This window comes from Ambystoma mexicanum, chromosome 14, assembly GCF_040938575.1.
Source record: "Ambystoma mexicanum isolate Mex_15411 chromosome 14, UKY_AmexF1_1, whole genome shotgun sequence".
Lineage (NCBI taxonomy): Eukaryota > Metazoa > Chordata > Amphibia > Caudata > Ambystomatidae > Ambystoma > Ambystoma mexicanum.
Window position 1 is genome coordinate 97,994,517 of NC_090940.1, and position 14,746 is coordinate 98,009,262.

The following is a 14,746-nucleotide window of genomic DNA, read 5'->3' on the forward strand; positions in this document are numbered from 1 at the left end:
GTTGAAGCGAAGGTACATGATGAATCGATTTAACTCAATGCTGCAACATTTAGTTAAATAGCTATGCGGCATGTTACCCGTGAAACTCTAATATGAATAGCATCTATATCTTTTGTAATTATGTAATTGTTCAATATTAAAGGCAAGGCCCCACTGCTGGGTTTTGAGTTTAATTATCCTTTCATAATCGGGGCTGACGTCAAAAATGTCTAATTCAAAACCCAATTTGTGAAAAATGCTTTTTGGTGAACATTTGTAGTTCTTCTATGAACGGATTGTTATGCTCATAATCCAGCCCCTCGTCCAAGAGCTGTAACAAGGCGTTAGATCTGCGATCCAGTTTGCGCAATTTAGCGTAGAGCAGGACCCTTCGGGTGCACCACAGCAAGTAGAGAGATGGTTACCCGCATTTCAAGCCTTCGTGTTTCGACAGGTAGAAGTTAGGGAGATTGATAATAGAATGCAGTAGTTTTGCCTCAAGTTTCCCTAGCCAGTCCCCTGCGCTGCTCGAAGAACTTCCATTGCATACAATAATAAGGGGATAATGCTCACTTTGTATATCTCAACTAACCCCTCCATGTTATGCCCCGGCGGTGTTCTATGTAGTTCAAAATAACGAGTCAGATAACGAGAAGGGGATGATCGAAATTTTAACTGGGAAGCCCAGGTATATAAATTCTTGTATTTTTTCCAAAACAGTATTATCTACTCTCCATTCAAATGTTTCTATGGCTGTGTGGACCCCTGCAAGGCGCATCGTCCTTGCCATGGATTTGTTAATTATAATGTAATTCGCACTTGCGTAAGCCGCAAGCGCAGTGATTGATCATTGGAAACTGATACGAATCGGATCAAAGAGAACATGGTTGTCAACATATGACATGCTGACGATATTAGTTCTGTTTATCTGCGGTGGGAAATTTCAGACATGATGCAAGGTAGGTTCCAGACCTGCAGTATAGGTGTTATAAATAATGGGGTCCAATACACACCCCTGCTTTAAGCCTGATTTGTTTGACAGTAATTGAAGTGATATCTGTAGCTAAGCCATATGGAAATTGAGGTGTTTGACTATAATCGCTCTATGACATAAAGCAGTATTGGGTCAATTCCCCATTCTTTCAATTTTTCCCAAGGTTTGGGTCTGGTGACAAGGTCGAAAGCCTTGGTGAAGTCCACGTAACAGCAAAACAGGCTGCAACCCTTCAGATTGGTGCAGTCTGAAAGAGGAAATTGGAGTGTGGTGATGTTAGTGATGGTGCTAAAGGTTTTTCTAAGGCCTGTTTGGAAAATACTAAGAATTTTTCTGTCTTCTAGCCAAATGGTGAGTTTTTCTAGCAGTATGTTGGCGAATATCTTTTGACTAGAGTTCATCATTGCCAGAAGTTCATAATTTGATGGCTCTAGTCAGTTACCTTTTTAAAAAATGAGAACCAGTATCGATCTTTGCAAACTTTCCAGAATAGTACCAGACTGCACAATAGGCAGAAAAAGGGCTTTCAATATTTTTTCCCACAATTCCGGATTATCCTTGAAGACTATATTAGGTATACCGGCTGGGCCAGGAGCCCGTGATGCTTTAGATTTGCAAATTAGTCTAAATACATTTCCCTCTTCTAAATCTAAGTTAGAAAAACACTGTGTCACCGTTACATCAACCAATGAGGCTTTTACTGTCGAACAAAGAATAAGGAGACGGTTTAAGCGGAGTATAATATAATGCCCGAATGTGTGTAAACTGTCTCCTAAGGTATAGGGTTCAATCCTTGTGGAGATGAGGATTTACGAAAGTCGTTGTAACGGGACCTTAATTTGCTTGCATTATGGGTTTTTAGCCCATTAAGCAGCCTCTGCCAATTTGAACCTCTAATAGAAAACTTGTGCTTTTTGAGCCAATTATTCTACTTAGTTGCCAAGTTGAAAGAACTTTTTGTTTTTCCTGAATATTAAGATTGGCTCTAACAGCAGCATGTTCCTTTTGATATGATCGTTTTTTATCGTCTATGATGCAGTCAAAAGGAGCAGTACTTTTGGTGATATTATTTCTAGGTTATTGGCATTGGCTGTGTTTTGGCAGTTACCATTTTTCCCAAGTCCCACTCAGCGGGGCATAAAGCATCAGTCAGCCTGGGTAGATCGCTATTTAAAATCACATTTATGTATTGAATAATTTTAAATGACCAATGCAAATGGCTACTTTGATAGTTAGAGTTTAAGTCAAGTTTTCTTAAGAAACATGAAGAATCACTTTTCACTTCCATAGACTAACCAAGGACACCATGATTGCTCAACATGTTATGTGTGATCATAATAGAGCTGCAGGGAGTGCTCAGGGCAGAGTTCGTTAAGACGTAGTCAATATGGATTTAACAATGGCCTTTGACCAAGTATAATTGGGCATGTGTGAACTAATGGAAATAAAATTAAGAAACTTTAGATCGAAAAATTCCATTAGTTTAAGCCAAGAACTGGAAAACAAATATCCAGTCGTGGCTGCCATATGTAAATCCCCTTTATTGAAATCACACACGATCAGAATGTGACCTGCAGGGGAGATTTCAAACCAGTTACAGATAGAACTATCCAAAATCCCCTTAATTAATGTTGTCTCAGAGCCAACTTGGGGGGGGGGTCGTACAAATTAATAATTAGTGTTCCCTCTGATTCAGGAGAGGAAGATTGCAAGACTCCCATCATCACATAAGGAGAGTTTGGCGAGTGTGGAAATGGAGACAAGTTTGGGTTAACTCCAATAGCTAAGCCACAACTTGTCCGCCCTTTTAATTGAGGGAGTTGCTTTTTGTGAGAGGATGTGGAAACCATCGATGGAAATTGGTTTGGTACATCAGGCTTCTTGTAGGATAAAAATGTCTGCAGCCTCTGATAGTTTTTGGCCCGCAAAGTGTACCAAAAAAGAGCGAAACCCCTTAGTATTCCATGAAATCCACTGATGGCACTTATTGGGAATAGTTGGTCAGTTTGCCCCATTTTCAGGACGCTCAGGCATCCAATATTCAATATCAGGCGCACACTCTCTGGCTCTACCACTTTGGGTTTGAAGGGCTCGAAGCACCTCTTGTTCATAGTGTTGGGTGGTAGAGTGGCTATTTAAATGGATCTCGTACCCCGGGAGAGCTTTAAGGCTTCTTTTAATCTTTCTGCAAGCCATCAAGGTAAAACCCAAATGAGTCACTAGGGCCCAGTTTGTAGGACTGTTCCACTCCGGTGATTGAATTTTCAAGATATCAGGAGATTGAATTACATCGAATTACAGTAGCTGATGAAACATAGTCAAAAGAACAGACCTATTAAAAAATGGGCTCGTAGCAGTTGGATAAATCTACTCATGAATAATCAATTTTTTTTTTTAATTTTTTTATTTGCAATATCTAGTTTCTTATAAACTTTTATTACAATTTTTGTTCACAACTTTCTTTGTCAATCACTTCATTTTTGCAAGGTGAATTATCAAATTCAAGGTTCAGGTGGCCGTTTGGTTCACCGTTTTCTCCAGAAAGTTTATGACTGCACAAGTCAGGTGAATTGAATTCCCACTTAGGATTCGCAACCATAATTCATCCATACTGTCAGTAAGTGGAGCGAACTTGAATAAGTGAAGAGTCCTTAGGTCTTTGAGCAAATGACATTCAGTCAATAAATGCTTTAACGATTCCAAATGATTCGCACAGAACCTACATAGAGGTTCTTTTACGCTGTCGATGTGCCGGACAAAACACAATTGCTTAATCTTGTAGATGTTTGTTCTTAAACGCAGAAAACCATCTCTATGATATCGAGACGGAAATTTGCTCAAGTATTTCGGCAATTGATCCAGTTTATTTAAAGTCAAACTCAGATCCAGGGCGGTCTTTAATTCGTTATATTTTTCCAAATTTTCAATCCAAAGCTGTTGTCTCAATTTTATCTTTGCGTTTTGAGGACGTTCTAGTAGCATCTCCATGGTGACATTTGCGGTTTGCATGTTTGCTTTTACTTTTTCAGACCACACTTCTTGTAGGGTATTCATGTTTGAATTTTGCAAGCTAAACAGTTTGAAAGCCGGTTCGGGCTTCTCCAGCGACATCTTTCGTAGCAATGCCATCGATTTCCAGATAACTGCTCCATACATAGGCTCCAGCCCTAATTCATGCCGAATTACTATCACTGATAGATATTTAGGCAGTTTTAGCGCGCGTCGCCAAAACAGACCTTCAAATTTTGACCAGATCTTATAGTCAATGTTCCAGCCTGACTCTGCTCCAAACGTTATGGCTGGAATCACCTTTTGCAGGTAGAAAGTTCGTAGTGGAATCAAGGAAAATTTTCCGTATTGTGAGTGGATTCTGGCTCCTTGTAGAGCTAGTGTTTTAATTCTTTTTTCAAGTTCAGACACCCAACTCCATTCTCTTATCGACGTGCTAAAGGGTATGCCCAAATAGCGGATCATGTTCACTGGCTCGATCGGGACGTTGTTTATTGTCCACTTGAAGCATTTGTTTCTATGACCCTCGCTGGAGCCGAACTTCAGTATCTTTGTTTTTTCCACATTTATCTTCAGATCATTTTCCATCATGTATATGTTCAGCGTGTTTAGTAACCTCTGTAAGCCTATTTGCGTTTTGTCAACCAAAACAAGATAGTCGGCGTAGATCTAGCAATTTACGGGATTGCCGTTGACTTTGGGAGGGAAGCAATGGGTTTTTGTTAACGTTCCTGACACATCTGCGATGTATAATTTGAAGAGGACCGCTGCCAGTGGGCAGCCTTTCTTCACTCCCTTATTTGTTGTAATGGGTTCAGATAGGTCACCATTCTCGTTTAGCCTTATTCTTATAGAGGTTGAATCGTGCAGAGCTTTTATGGGATTTAGTATGTTATCTGGGCAGTTCCAATTTTTCAGCTTTCCCCAAAGTTTTTCTCGGTTTATTCCATCAAAAGCTTGTTGCATATCTATGAATGCAAGAAACAATTTTTCTTTTCTTCGCAGAGATTCTAGCTTTAAGAGGTTTAGTATGGACAGATTGTTTTCAGTTCCAACTCCCTTAGTGAAGCCTGTTTGTCTTGCATCATTTAACCCAAATCGAAGTGCCCAAGCTGAATTTTTTTTCTGTAAAAAGGAAGCAAATACTTTTCCAATGGCATCCAATAGAGCGATTGGATGATAATTGGCAGGGACGGCCCTGTGGCCCTTCTTATAGATTGGGACAATTATTGCCTCCCGCCAGGATGATGGAATTTTCCTAGATTTGGTTATTATCACGAACAGTTCAGCTATGAACTTGGCCCACTCATTAGGATGTTGTTTTAGCATTATGTTCGTGATGCCGTCCGGGCCTGCTGCTCGAGAATTTTTTAGCTTTGTTATGGCGCAGATTATATTGTCCACCGTCTCCATTGTGTCCCAACACAAGTCTGCACGGTTGTTTTCTTCCTTCGTCGAACAACCATCAGATGAGAAAACGTTCTGAAAGTGGCCCACCCAAGCCGCCTCGGGTACTCCATTTGCCATCATTGCAGCTTGATTTGGATGTTCTTTGTTTAAGATTTTCCAAATGTGTCTGGTGTTATGGGTTCTTATCAAGGAAAGCATCTCCTCACCGCGTTCTTGGTCACGTTGGTGCGCGAATGCTATTACCCAGTTTCGGTACCTTTGTTTACGTTGTTTGATTTGAGCTGCACTGTTAGTACCAAGTCTGGCTCGCAGGGCTTTTAAGTCTTTCCTCAGTTTCTTCTTTTCACTATTCAAGGATATACTCCATGTATGTTTGTGATTAAAAACTGGAGAAAGGTTTCTTGAGGAAAGTGTACTCAAGTTCAGGAGAATAGCTGGATAGTTGATAAAGTCTGAGTTTTCTTTAATTCTTGATTGAAAAACAGACGTAAGATGCTGGATCTGTTTTATATTCAGCCTAAGTCTATTGCGGCCGGAATTCACTTCTAACTGAGTGCAAGCCGTACCACTCAAATGCCTGCACCGAGGTTGCCAGGACAATTTCATAGGGTAATGATCGCTGTTCTTCGTCGGTGTTATCTGCAAGTTGGTAATTATATGCATCGCATTGTTCAAGACCCAAATATAATCCAATGTTTTCTTTGATCCCATATTCAGCCATGTGATTTGTGGTGGAGAATCGCCAGGCACGTTGCCGTTGACCATTGAGCAATCTCTGGCTTCCATTGCCTCAGTCCATCTTGCTCTTCTAGAGGAGTCCCTGAGGTCTTTGTGGTAGCGAGGATTATTATTCTGTTGGTTTCCATTAAACCAGGATGTATTTAAGTCGCCACACACAATTATCCAAAGGTTTTGAAGACTCCTCTGGTTTTTGTCGATTATTGTTGTTAATGATTGAATAAATGCCCCTGCCGAGATCTTTGCAGGGTTCCAGTATACGTTGAATAACAAAAGATGTTGAGATTGGTGATGCACTTTTCCGGCTCCACTATTTTTTCTTTCAAGTAGCGTTGACTGAACATGTCCATTTGGGTTTAATGAGTCCACCACTTCCCAACTTGTGCCTATTTTTATCAGCATCAATAGCCCTGAAAATGGGCGACCTCTTATGTTCTTGCTTGCAGGATTTATCAGTATTTGGTAACCGTCTTTTACGGGTGGTTGACGCAACCAAGTTTCCTGCAGGCATATTATGAAATTATCTGATAGGTCCACTGGGAAGTTATTGTATAGGTGGCTAAAACCTCTGGTGTTCCATGAAATCAGGGAGTTAACAGTATCCAATCCATCGTTGTCTAGTTAATATTTTTTTCCAGCATATTGTGAGGTCCTTATGTTCGAGACAGAAGTCGAATTAGAATTCAAATGCATGCGAATCTGATCACGCCGGTGACTCAGTGAGCTCTTCTGTTCACACCTGTCTGTTAATTCGTCTCCATTCTGTACTATCGGTTCGAGATATTCGAAAATCTCGAAACCAAGGCATAAGATGTCACCTTTGCGTGCATCAGTGACCTTCTGACTGCTTGGGACTTGACATGTAACAGTACGCAGTCAACCCGTTCTTCAGAGAAATATTCGACAATTTGAATGTCGTCAGAGGAGATTGTTCTTAATAGAGGCACTGAGTGCAGGAGGCGCATTACGTTGCTACGATTCAGATTGACATCGATGTCGTCTGCCAACACATTTGTCAATTTAATTTTTTTTGATGATGTTAAGCGGGGTTGCCCAGAAGTAGAGGACTTCGATGTTGAATCTCCAAATTTTTGGTTTTGGGCAGCTGTACGCTTAGGATTTAGTGCAGTGACTAGCTTTTCCTTGCTAATGCGGGGGTTGAGCATTTTTCCGCCATCCATTTTGTTGTCGGGCTTTGCAAGGACTGGAGCACGATTCTCACTCATTTTTATAGACAGACGTTTTTGAGTCTGTTTTGTTTTCGAACTAATGTGGCGGTGTTGGGTAAGTGCTTCCTGAGAGTTCCTTCTATCGATGGAAAGATTGTCATAGGGAGCACTACTGCATTCTTCGCTCACTTCATGTGAGTAAGTAGACAAGTTGCAGAGTTCTTCGAGCCCATCGATAGTCGAGTCGCTGCTAGAGTCAGAGGCAACTCTCCTTCGCTTGTTTGGATTTTAATTTGTTGACTTGGATGCATGGTTTGCTTCATTGTCAATCAGAGTCGATTCATTGAATGTTTTTGGCTCTTCTTTTCTGATGTCGTTTTCGTTAGTAGGCTCCAAAACATGAAGTGGCAAGTGTTTATTTTGTCAATTTCCCCGACGGTTTTTCTCGGGCAAATACCTTTGATTTGGGAGGCGTTGTTAGGTTTGTAATAAATTTCTTCGAGATTGAAGTTTGCTTCGTAGCTACTGTGTTTTTTGTCTTTTCTTTCTTTTTTGTTTTGTTGAACACTACTTGGAGCCCCTCCTGGCCTTTCATCTTGGATGGTGCCTGAGATCTTCCCGGTTTGGAGGTTTTTTGCTCCTCCCTGAAAGATTCTAAAAGAGGCCTTTGAATTTGAGCAGCTTGGTGTCGCTGATGGTGACTCCCAGATACTGGGGGGACTTTTCCTTTTAGGCTGTCACACCCTTGCCTCTCATCAGTCGGTTTGAGGTCATCAGTTTTGTGTGATTGAGATTTCGCATGATTGCCAATTCTAAATTCAATTTCTTTGATTTTTGTCGTAGCCTTTATTGCACTTACGTCAGAATGTGCTTGGGGAGGAATGTTACCTTGTACGTTAAGTTGGACGTTATTTTCAGATGGTAATGTTAGCGATTCAGCTGGCTCATCAGAATTTGGTTCATGGCGACTTCCACCTCCTGGGTTAGACAGGTTTGGAGATGCTGAGCTTAAATTCAAAAATGACTTTTGCATAAAGGATGACAGCTCATCCATTTGGATCCTCGCTTCATTTGAGTTTTTTTCAATTAGGCAAAATATTTTTTTTATTTTAATCAATAATAATCAATAATCAATTTGCCTAAATCTTTTAGAGCATTTGGGGCAATAATCGGTAAGGCGATGGCAGAATTGCTTATTGATGTCTCCATTTGTAGTTCTTCTTCTGGTTCAACGTGTTTGTAAGTGTTCTGGTGGCAATAGAGGACTGATAATATGCCACTGTGCCGAGATGTTAATTATCTGCTTTCTTATTTTGTGGAGCCAGGCCCTGTAAATGATTCTCAGGGAGTCTTTTTCCTCCAATCCTGAGCACTGTGTATGTATGCCTGTCGCATACTGCCATCAGGGGCACTCTTTTCCAGCAGGATGCACTTAAGGGGGCTTTCTTTATTTGGAAAGAGAGCACCTTGTTGTTTTACTTTCACTGTTGTATCAGCGTCTTTTGGTTCTGGAAAAGAGACTGTAAATCCCGAGGTTGCGTTTATCTTTTAGAGCGTTTTTTAGCTCGGTGGGAGGAGGAATGTGAATTTCCTCGAAGTCCCAGCCCACAGAGACTTTCTTCTTTTTTTTCAGAGATTGCAATGTAGTGTTCATAGCTTGCATGGTAGCATGGTTGCAGGAGTTACTAGAATTCTCGGCGAATTTTTTCCAGCTTTTTTGTTCTTTTTTGTCGCTCAATTATAACTGGCTCTTTTTGGGCAGAAGCGGAGACGATGTCAAGCACTTGTATCAAAGGGCTTTTGCTTCACTTTGCTCCTTCACTGCAGCACTGCAGAAGCTAGGAAGGAGGTCTGTGCTTCAATCTTTGTAGCGATTTCATTGATGTTATTTTTAACTTTGCTTCTGCTCATTAAATCCGTAGCATTTAAAGCAGACTCTTCACTATAACAGCTTGTCTCATGACTGTGCAAAGATTCTGAATAGGAGGTAAATGCAGTCATGTCTGGTGAATTGGATAGGTTAATGTCAATATCATCCAAGATCTGTTGATTGGTTGGGAGATGTTCACCCCCAAAGAGGCGCGTTTCAAATTAACGACCATTTTCAAAAGAGAATTGTTATCAATTGCGTGCGATAGGGACTGGTCGGAGGATTCGTTAATTACTATAGATGAGTGGCGAGACTTAGAAGAAGGCTTTGAAACAAAAAAGCAGCAATCTCAGATTGTGAAAGGGGGTATCCAAAGGGTTACAAGCCTTGCTCTGCTTAGTGTTATCAGGACGTATTGCATTGTTCTTATTTATTGTCCGCGTGTTTTTGGCAGCGGCACTGCGTAATGACGCTTTGCAGGTCAAATTATGTCAATAGGACAATATCACAGTGTGAAAACAAATAGAGCAAGCCTTTACCTAGATTGAACAAAAGGAGGTAGGGGGAGTCCCCCGCAAAACACGCAGGCTGCGGCACAAGACACAGGACACCCAGCCACACACCGGACGCGCGCGCTGACGTGCTTGTAATGTTCTTTTATGGATAGTATGTGCCGCTTGAGTTTGATGGCAGGCACAAAGCACAGAGCAACGGAGGGCCTCCAGGCCAGGACAGTAGATCACAGAGCAATTGCAGTCACATAGAATACCAGTAGCACAGCTGGCTATACAAAGCAACAGAGTAAAGTCCCAGTTACCACAGGGCTCTCAGGGCACTCAGCCACACACTCAGTGCCGATGGTATTATCCGGACAATGTCCCAGGTTGCTGCGAGCATTGAATGCCAAACACCAAACAATCTGCTCACTCTGCACGCTCTGTGTGGAGTGAGTCTTAAGAGTGGTGTGCTGTGCAAGCTGGCTGTTAGCCTCTCCTACAGGAGCAAATAAGGTAGATAGACTCCGGGTAGTGGCAGCAACGTAAAAAGACTCTACCTAACTGAAGGTTTACCGCTGTTACCTTTGTAGGTGTAACCTAAGGACTGATTTCACCATGTCTCATCAGATGCCGAGCCATTACAGAAGGGGAAAGACCAAATGCAAATCAGGCTTGGTCGCACCCGAAAAGGGGCAGTCCAGCCGCAGTGCTTGGCACCCTCAAGCAATCCCAGATGAAATATATCTGGGGTTGCTTGTGGTCTCGTGCAGAATGGATGTGACCTAGCAGTTCGGCTGGCCTGCACCTCCTGGGGTGGGAGCAAGCCTGATTTGCTTATGGTCTTTCCCCTTTCTGTAATGGCTTGGCGGGCGAAGAACAATGGTCTGGAGTGTTGCCCAGAGCTGCGTCAGAGATTAAGATTAATTTTAAAGCTTCCAGCCATCACCAGTTTTGTTTTAAGGAACCAGGACTTGACCATTTTCAGTCAGTCAGAGATAGAGGATGGCCAATGGGCATGGCAGGCATTTGACCAACAGGGAACAGGATAGTATAGGAGGAAAGGAGAACTCATTTCAGGCATGGAGAGAGCGAGAGAAAGCTCAGGCCGAGACACTTGGGAGAATGGCCTAACCTTGTTAGTCTCATAGGACTGACCAACAGTTGGTTCTGGGCGCATGTCTACGTCTCGGTTAAAGATGATATATTTGCCAAAACCGTCCCATGCCCGAATAAATTTGGAGGGAAAAGTTATGGAAATGATTGAGCGAATACTTTTTAACCAAGCGGAACTCCTCTGGGTAGTATTCGATCACTCCTCATCTGCTGATCTGTGTCATTGAAGTTGATCAAACACAGGCAAAATAGTTCTTACTCCATCCCATAGATGAAGTCCAGCTTAAAAGGCTAGACCATATTGTGACTAATGGCATGACATATCATGACATGACTTCCTAAAAAATCATTAACAAAACATATCGTGACATACCAGGCCACAGAAGTTTGCATACTACTTTAAGAAAGGCCTAAAACGACGGCTGCTCAGCCAGCGCAACAACCAGGCTTATGCTGGTGTCAGCACGGGCATAATGAAAGCGTTGGCACTGGTGTTCGCTCCAGTGCTAACACTGATGCAAATGCTGTCACTGCTTCAGGCCTGAAACCATCTATAAGTGCAGGGGGCATAATCAGCCATGCAGCTGTGATGCCGCAGTGTGTACTGTCTCACTGCCAGCCGAAGCCAGGAATTGTATTGGTGCTTCCAATGGTGCAAATCCTGACATTACACTGGCACGAAACCCACCCATACGTAGCCATTCCATTGGCACCACAAGTAGCACAAAAGCCGGTCATTGATAAGGCACTTGGACCAGTGTAAATCGGTGATTGCCCCATTGATACAACAAGATTGGTACATGTGCCATGAAGAGGTTGTCGCACGACACAGACACCTATCTGCATGCCGACTGGATGGGGTATGCTGCGCCCGGCCTCTCAGCCCATCATCACCAGCCTGCAAGCAGTAGCAGACACGACTTAGGGGGCACAGTCTGTACTATTGTGCCCACTGCTGGATGTACCCCCGCTGCCCTCATCGAGGTCCTAGTCCACCATGAGGAGCGTTGGCCTCTCTGGTATTGGTAAGAGAAGGTAATGCCTGGCTAGGATGGATTAAGTGAACATAACCAAACAGCCTATGATGTGGGTGCCTAACTGAAACTGGAAGTTATGTGAAAAGTGGGCATAATGTAAACTAACAGTGATGTCACAAGTGGCTATATCTGAAATCTGCTATGCAGTGCCAACTAGTACTGATGGAAACTGGCGGTGATCTTCTAAGAGGCCATGAGGTAAGTTGAAAACAGGGCTGCTTTCTGTGGCTCTTCGGAGACGTCAATTCACCAAATTCAGGGGTAGTGGAAGAGACCTTAATGTCTAGTTCACCTCAAATGACATCACATGGCCTTTGACCCCGATATTTGTAAAGGAAGGGACACTTCATTACCCTGTGTCCCTAATGACACTGCAGATCTTTAAACCACTACTTTAAGTGTGAAGATGCATAACATAGCAAATGACTTCTCTAGCAGAGAGATTTATTCTAGTTACCAACCATATTTTAACTGGGGTACTATGTTGCTATGCCAGTGGTTCACCCGGCATGTCACCAGCCAGGAACTCTGTAGCGTCCCATGTACAGGTATTGACATGCTATGGCTTTCATGGGCTGGCTTTCCAGTTATAATCATCATGGACACTTCACATGCCCTGGTGCTGCCAAGGTGCACCTATTGCGGCCTCACATGCTCCAGTAATGCCCTCTGGTGCCAGTAAATAGCCCATGTTCCTGGTATACTCATCATATGGAAGATACAGCTTCACATGGCCAAGTGCTGAATGTGCACAATGTTTATTTAGGACCTGATTCATGGCATTTTGTGCACGGTGCAAAGTGACTTTGCACTGCCAACAATCACGCAAGATTCATGGAACCAGGGTGGACTGGGAACTAAAAAAAGAGGCCCTGGAAATAATTTTCAGAGGCCCCATATTACACATTTTTAGCAAACCCCACACTTTTCCTATGGAAAACTGTGGCAATACCCCACAAAAGAGGCCCAGCGTGCAGAGGCCTACCGAGAAATCTCCAGAGTTCCCTATGGGCCAGTGCGCCCCTGCATGGAACAGTGCAAAGCGTTGTTTTGCCGTGCGCACTGCAAAAATACACTTTGCACGGCTCCACCCTGATTCAAGGAGCGTGATTGTCGAATCATGCCCTCTGTCGCAAATTTCGCAAAGTTGCAAAAATAACTTTTCCAAGATTGAAAAAACCTGCTCTAAGGACTGTGTGATGGAATGTATTGTATGTACAGTGAACTGCAATATGAACCGCCTCAAGGCGCTCTTAACCGAGCATTAGATCCCTGACAAGTGTGTGGTTAATTGATTCAGTGTATGACGTGTTGCATTAGTTCAGCACAGAACAGGCGCTAATCTTAACATAAAAGAGATTCAGGGCCTCATTACGAGATTGACAGTAAATCTGCCAAATTACCGCCAAACTCGATTACTGTTACTGCCACTTGGTCCCTTGGAGTTACCATGGTATTAGAAGTGGAGGTAGAGAGGTGCAATTTCCCATCCTGGGGCCTTATTCAGTGGATTCATCACTGGCGGAATTACCACGTGGTAGATCTGCTGATTTTTTAAGGTAAGGTGGAGGATTTAACTCCAGCAACAAGCTGGAGGTGAACCTGCAACTTTTCCTCCAAAAATCGGTGGATTTACCCTGTAGCAATTCCACCTGCAGGAAATCTGCCAAAACCTGAATTTGGCGGTGCGGGAAAAACTGTGGTAATTACGTTAATGCCAAAAAAGGTGGCGTTGACGGCATTACCGCCACTTTTCTGGCACTGCCAGACTTGTAATGAGGCCCTACTAGAAACCCACATACTCAAGAAATGAACCAAACAGAACCGCACATTCCATGCTCCATTTAATTAGGCAAGTCAGCAGAATCAATGACACATAACACGAGGCACATCTCTGGGCATTGAGCTAAAAGATATTGTCAGGCTGGAGGCTTTTTACACCTTTGAAGCCATTCGAGAGTTGAAATGGGTGTGAAGCGCAGGCCTTCCGCATGGATTCCCTTGCAAGCTCTGCTCACATTCTGTCCATGGCACTTCCCCAGTGACCTCTGGCCTGGGGGTCCAAGGGGAAGTGGTGACAGACATACTAAAAAAAAGGTGCTGCTTTGCATTAGTTGACAAATGTACTTAACACCATAGACAACAGCACTCTGGAAGTTTGCGACAGAGTTAATATTTAGCCAAGTGATGTTACAAAACTTTTTTATTTGTTGTAAAAAAACGCTTTTTCAGGTTTGTATAATTTTGCATTTTGGGACATCTAGTTTTCCGGTGAGCATATGGATTATGAAGCTAAAACAATATTCTTTTGACTAAACATGTTTCTCTAGGAATGTGCATATCGGAAGGTTGCCGTCATTTCTTTTGAGATGTGTATTTTGCAAGAAAACGATCAGATTTCTGAAGTTCCCTCTGGCCATGCCTGAGGTCACCCAGTCCTTTTTTTAAACTTTGGATCCTGGGACTTGCAGTTTTTTCTTACCCATTTGACATTTAGGAAACAAACTACGAGTCAGAAATTCCGAGCATAAGCAGGACTGGGTGCCTTTCTCACGCACGGCCATGGGAAACGTGAGGGCACTGCTGTTAAAGACAGTATTATTCTAGTGATACAACGGTGGAGCTTGAGATTAAGATCCAAAGCGCTCGTCAAATGTGATTTAAAGAAGAGTCCAATTCCTTCGATTCTCAACAATGTGTATATGCTGCGCGCGGTAGCGTCATAGTGGGCCCTATGTTCCAAGAGTCCCAAATATAAGCCTTCATAGCAACAGAGTGGTTTCACTGCAAGGGAATTTGTTCCAAGTAACCTCATTCTAATTAGTTGTTTTGTTTGACTTTTCTTCTTTTTCTCTTATGTTGTGTCTGACTAATGGCCTTGGTTACAATGTATTGGTATCAGGGACTATATGGTGCTACCCATTGAATAT